This window comes from Carlito syrichta, unplaced genomic scaffold (assembly GCF_000164805.1).
Source record: "Carlito syrichta isolate Samal-C Ts95f unplaced genomic scaffold, Tarsius_syrichta-2.0.1 Scaffold209716, whole genome shotgun sequence".
Taxonomy (NCBI): Eukaryota; Metazoa; Chordata; class Mammalia; order Primates; family Tarsiidae; genus Carlito; species Carlito syrichta.
The window spans coordinates 2,050-8,999 of NW_007153812.1; the positions used below are offsets into that span (position 1 = coordinate 2,050).

Genomic DNA, 6,950 nt, shown 5'->3' on the forward strand with positions numbered 1-6,950 from the left:
TTTGGAGAAATGAGATCTTACACTGTAGCCTGCATTGCTCTTGAACTCCTAGGCTCAAGCAATACTCCTGCCTTAGCCGCTCGAGTTGCTGGCATTACAGGCATGAGCCACTGAACCTGGCTAAAAATACATATTTTGTAGCCTTGACCCCCAATGTGTTGGTATTAGGAGATAGGGTCTTTGGGAGATCATTGGCTTTAGATGAGGTCATGATGATGGAGAGCCCCGGTAGGACTCATGTCTACATAAGAAGAGAAAAAGACACTAGAGCTTTCTCTCCCCACTTGAGGACATAGAAAGAAGGTATCCATCTGTAAGCCAAGAAAAAGTTTCTCACAAGAAACTGAATCTGCCTTAATCTTGGATTTCTCAACCTCCAGAACTGTAGAAAATAAATATCTATTGATGAAGCCACCAGTCTAAGGCATTTTGTTATAGCAACTTGAGTTGATAAAATAGATCAATAGGTAAGCCGGTAGGTAGGTAAACAGAGACAGAGCATATAGATATAAATGTATGCTTGATGATTGAGTTCCTCAGGTAGTGGTTCTCTGGTTGCCCCTGGTAGACCATTCAAATTTAAGAACCCCATCTTAAAGAGAGCATAAATGCACTTGCTTTTATGTAATAAACATGTATAAAAATATGCTAGCCGGGGCTAAAAATGAACAGCACTGTGCCTACTGCAACATTCATGGGATTAAGCCTATAAAAAGAAAACCATCACAGAAGGACCACCAGACTTCTCCTGACACCCTGCTGCCTGATTCATTTGCTCTCAGTTATTTATTACACTTCCAGAGGATTAAAGTTCCTCCTCCCTGATTGCAGAGAATTGCTCAACCTTTGTAGTCAGAATTGGTTCTCAGAAGCAGGATTAAAACAGGTTTAATTTTCTTAATGGGAGTCTCAGTCTGTTACTCAGGTTAGAGTACAGTGGCACAATCATGGTCCACTACAGCCTCAAACTCCTGGGTTCAAATGATCCTCCTGTCTCAGTCTTCTGAGCTGCTGGAACTACAGGCACATGCAACCACACCCACTAATTTTAAAAAATGTTTCCTAGAGACAAGTTCTCACCATGTTGCCAAGTCTGGTCTTGAGCTCCTGGCCCAAGCAATTCTCCTGTCTTAGCCTCCCAAAGTGCTGGGATTACAGGCATGAGCCACCACACCCGACCCAGTTTGCTTCTAATAGTACTGCACCCTCTACCATGCCTGGCAATATTACCGGGGAAAAATTTTGGACTTTTTGTTTTGTTTTGTTTTGTTTTTTGGTGTCCTCTCTCTCTTATTCTCCTGGAAGAAAAGAAGAACTATCACCAACGTTAAACAGCGGTTGCAGCAAAACACCAGCAAGTGCCAGCTTCACACTCAGGAAAGATTTTGTGGTTTCCGGTGCTCTACATGTTCAGAGGAACTTCTCTAGTAAAGAACTATAGAAATGATCCCTGAAAATATAGTCCTGGTTTGACATTTTTTTAAAAAGAACTTTAAGCTAAAAATTATAATCCTAATAAGGCAAACATAATAAATTTGTGAGTGATATAAAGATGATTTTCATGTTTTGATGCATTTACACAGCTGAAACTATTTTCAAATGAATAGAAATATTATTCAATTTTTTATTAAAATATTATATGAACAAGATAACAATTTGAATAGTACTGAAATTCAACTCTTCTCACCTCAGTTTCCTATTCCACAGTTTTTAGCTACTTTGATGTTACTTTCAAAATTCTAAACTTTGTGCTTTTCCTGCTGTATCATAACATATTCAATTTTAGAAACGATTTTTACCACCCTGACCTAAAGGAGGATTAATACCTACTCCCACTAACATTTCCCACCCTTTTCTTTCCAAAACACTATAGTAATTTCATTAATTTTGTGGCTTTTGTTTTAGAACTTCATGTAATCGTGCTAGCTTTACTGATGAGGGAAAGTGGTAGCATGGTGACTAAAAGTGTTGGTTCTGGAAATGAATCACCAGGGTGGAATACTTGTTCTTCAACTTATCAGCTCTGCAACACTGAGTAATTTACACAGTCTTCCTATGCCTCTATTCCACGTCTTTAACTCAAGGAATTGGTTTCATGATTGCTTGTGATAGTTAAGTGGAATAACGCATTTGCAACCTTTAGTGTCCAACATGCAGACAATATTTCTCAAGAAATGGGATTATTTTCTTGTTTTATCAACTTAAACCCTAACCTTATGATTTTCTCTATGCACAAAACCTTTGTGTCCCCATAGTTCCTCTGCCTTTCCTTTCCCCTTGCACAGCTTATCCCTGCCAATAACCTTTGCTTTTGTTTGTGCTGTGAACTTTTACACTGTGTTATGCTATTGCAGCAAAGTATTCCATGTTTTACCCATAGGTTGACTCTAGGGTTGGAAGCCAATCAATTGTATTGACTATTTAAGTATTGCTCAGTCCTTGGGAAAATAGTTTGATAGGTTTATATTTTCTCCTCTGTAGGTAGAGTGTCCCAACTTCTGCCTTATTTGTCAGCTGTTTAAAATTTGGTTTGCTTTCTACTTTATTTTTATTTATTTATTTTTTTACAGTTTACCAGATTTTATTTGAGGCAGCTGTTGGAGTTCATTAAGCACTTTTTGAACACTGTACCTTGAAAAGTTTGACTTTAATATAGCTTCGGAAAACCAAAAGTATAAGAAAAATATCTGTGGCAAAGTACATCTCATTCTGATTTGATAGCAGTCAAATACAAAAAAAGGTATTTAGTGCAGTGTCAATTTTATCCATGCAAATCACTTGATTTTAGTTTTCTGCTATATGTTTGAATGACAAAAGAAGTTTTTAAGTTGTTAGAAATGTTCTATAAGTCTTTGACTTAGAATTTTGTAAGGCAAAAATGAAATTAAACACTGCAAAAAGTCCTTAAAAATTAAGTTCTAAGCCAGGCTCAGTGGCTTAGCCTGTAATCCTGCGCCTTTGGGAGGCTGAGATGAGTGGATTGCCTGAGCCCACGAGTTCGAGACCCGCCTGGGCAACTTGGCGAGACCTCATCTCTACAATAAATCAAAAAATCAGCCGGTGTGGTAGCACATGCCTGTAATTCCGGCTACTTGGAAGGCTGAGGCAGAAGGATCGCCAGAGCCCAGTAAGTCGAGGCTGCAGTGACTGGGAGTGACCACTGCACTCCAGTCTGAGCAACAGAGTGAGACTCCAACACACACACACACACAAAATTTAATTCTACAATTTTGGTTCCCATTTGCAATTTCATTAACAGATGATGAGTAAAGTATAGATACAATGTATCCAATACCCTCAATAATCACAGTAAAAAAAAAACTCTAGTAGTATGTATAGATTGTGAAATCCTTAATAATACCAATATATATTCAAAACATGTTCGCCCAGAACCAATACCTCTTTCTTCTCCACTTGTTAAAAATAATTAACAAAAATACGAATAAAACAATGAAAACCTATTTCATTTCACTGCGCCAAGGGTATGATACAAAATATTGGTTTAAAGAGGTAGGTTAAAAATAAAAAGAACACCAGATTCTCCATTCTTTGTCACTTTTATTCAGTAGTGGTTTGGTTTTTTTTTTTTTTCCCTTATTTTCAGTGCCAGACATGCCAAAGAGTGATTGCAGCCAACTGCTATTAAAACATTTGTTCGTAACATACACCCTCTTTATATAACTGACCCCAAACTGACTCATTTTGTGTGCTTTCATTCTTTCTTTTTTTTTACTATACCACCACCAAGACCGGGTGGAGGGGGCAAGGGTAAGAGAGATGAAGGAGAAGAGTCCAGGAGGCCAGAAGAGGAGGAATGCTACAAGCCACAGTAAGAATGAGCTGCATTTAATTTTTTAAAATGGGGGAAGGGATGTACCCCACAGATGTTACAGTAATGAGGATACACAATTAAATCCCATAGCATGACTGAAGGCTTTCACTGGGTTTGACATCATCACAATGGAAGGCATAGAGAGTGGAGTAAATCAATGCTGACACAGTCCAATCTAGTCCACTAGGCAAGACGGTGCAAGAAGTCATTTAAGTTGAAAGTGCCCTACCCTCACCTAAATGGCTAGCAGGCATGGAGAAGACCACAGTGATGAAGCACAGACCTTTCTCCACGTAGCTATGCAATGCGTTGTCGAACGGCACCCTGTCGAACACTGGAAAGGGTGCCACAATGAACCTCTCTCTCTTATAGGTAGGAATGCTAGATTCAACTATCTCAACTAAGCAGGAAGTGGGCTCTTCTGCTAGGAACGCCAACCCTAATTCACTTTGTCTTGAAATATATACAGATTGTTTGTAGTAGCGACAGGTGTCAGGTTGTGTGGAGGATTTTCTTGTTGAAGTCGAAGCTGTCAACACTTATTTCATCCTTCTTTCACTTGCTGCTTGCGCAGACTTTGCGTGGCTTCAGAACCATGTCAGGCTTATTGTTTTCCCGTGATGCTTCTAGGGTTATGCTTCTGTCAAACATTCTGAAGAAATTATTGTATGATCCAGTCATGACAACACTGTCAGATCCATTCCAACAACATTCGAATTTGTCAAATATGCAGTCATTTTCATACAGTGAGCAGAGTTTACTTCTGAGGTATTCATGAACCAGGTATGTTTCCACAGGGCTATTTTCCATATTTAAGTCCCAAATTTTGACTGACAAATAGTCTCTAGTCATCATATATCGACCACTATGGCTGAATTTTACATCAGAAATAGAGGAGATGATTTCAGAAAAAAATGACCTGTTACTGGAATCTTCAATTTCTTCAAACAGTTTAGAATGCCTATCACAGAGGGCAGATGCTCTCATGTCATACAACCAAATAGTTCCTTTACTGCTGCTGTATACAAATGTGTTACAGTTGTTTGGATGGAATTCTGCTGCTGTGATCACCTCAGTTAGCTCTTCCATATTGGCATGCTTGATATCCACACTATTAAAACTTCTATCTGTAATTTCCAGATGCCAAAGATTAATCCGCAAGTCATCTGCAGATAAATATGTTTCATAATCACTATTAATAGAAACTGAGTTATTAATAGAAACTGATATGTATGAGCATTGGCAAATATTCTTCGTGGACTGGCCTCGACCATTAGATCCATGGGCCTAAAGACGGGCACTCGTAGTATAGTCACTGTAGTAGGATCTCTATACCTTCCATCTTCCTCTTTCAAGTTATACCTTTCCAGTCTCTTGTCCCTTTTGCTGATTTTCCATAATTTTAAAGTTTTATCATTGGTGGACAGTAAGAACTGAGTGGCATTCTTCTGGGGCAACCACCTAATTTTGTTGATCTTTTCTGTTTTGATATTGGGCACCCTTATTAATGTTATGCCCTCACTCCACCCCGGTAGTTTCTGGCTACTGCCAATCCCTTTCTTATAGTATTATGGTAAATGTTCGGGGTCTGCCTATAGGTGAGAATTTGTGGTACTTAGTTCTTTGTTTCAGAGTATTATAGACTCAAATCCATCGAAGTTGCTGCAATTTTGTTCTTCTTTATGGCTGCATAATATTCCATCAAGTATATGTATCACATTTTTTTATCCAGTCCAGTTTCAATGGGCAGCACAGTTGGTTCCATGTTTTTGTGATTATAAGAAGTGCTGCAATAAACATGCATGTGCAGGTATATTTTTTGTAAAGTAATTTAATTCCTCCAGGTATATACCAAGAAGGAGGATTGTTGTGTCATATGGAAGGTCAATTTCTAGTTTTTAGGAATTGCCACACAGTTTTCCACAGAGACTGCACTAGTTTGCATTGCCTCCAACAGTGTAGAAGCATTCCCTTTTCTCCATATCCTCACCAGGATCTGTTACTGTTTGTTTTATTAATGATGGTCATTCTTACTGGAGTTAGGTGGTATCTCAATGTGGTTTTTATTTGCATTTCTCTGATGAGTAGTGAGTCTGAGCATTTATTCATGTGTCTGTTGGCTGCTCATATGTCTTCTTTTGAGAATTGTCTATTCATGTCTTTTGTCCACTTTTTAATGTCTGTTTACTATTTTCCTTCAGCATATTTGAAGGCCTTTATCAGATATGCAGTTGGCAAATATTTCTTCCCAGGCTGTGGGCTGTCTCCCTGCTCTCTTGATGGTTTCTTTTGCTTTGGAGAAACTTTTCAGTTTGATGAGGCCCCACTTATCTATCTTATCTCTTATGGCATGGGCTTTTGGGGTTTTGATCTATAATTGGTTGCCTAGTCCAATTTTCATAAGGATATCCCCTGCATTTTCTAAGAGTCTTAAAGTTTGAGTTTTTACATTTGTATTTTATCAATAAGTTTAAAGCAGTTTATTAAATATTTACTTAAGTCACATGAACTTAAAAGGTATTTGGGCCTATTTACTTAATTTGTGAGTACTCCTTTATTTTTGAAGTCAGTTGTATACCTTGTAGTCACCCTAGCAAAATACATGTATATTCACATACACATATCTAAACAGACATACAAACAAAATATCCTATAGCTTTTACTTTGGAATTCTAGTCATTATATAGCAATGCAAATTTATCACTTCATAAAAGAAAAAAGTTGAATCCAAACAATGGTTTTTATCTCAATGCCAGTAGAAAAGTAGCAGCAGATTCAAAAAAGGCAGAAAAGAAAATAGAGAAACAGAGGACTTAGGAGACTCTGTATTTAAAATCTATAGTTGCAAATCAACCTATGAGCTCTGACTTTTTCTTGAAATAATTTGCCCATCAGTAAACATATGCACAAGAACAGACCATGAAATGTAACCAGCTAGGGTACTGGAAAACCTGGCATGTGTCAAACTTTCTCATTTGCACAAATATTTACAAATAAGTACTCCATAAAACCAACAGGGGTGCCTGAAGGGGATCATTCTCCTTTTCCTTTCTCATTTGTGTCTTTATTTTTTTTCCCAAGGAAGGAACTGAACTAGGGTTCAGAGGAGTGGAACTGA

General features: G+C 38.0%; 1 pseudogene; it reads right to left on the reverse strand.

Annotated features, from left to right (window-relative positions):
* Positions 1-4,216: 4,216 nt before the first annotated feature.
* On the reverse strand, positions 4,217-5,130 carry LOC103253208 (annotated as a pseudogene).
* Between the last annotated feature and the right edge of the window lie 1,820 nt (positions 5,131-6,950).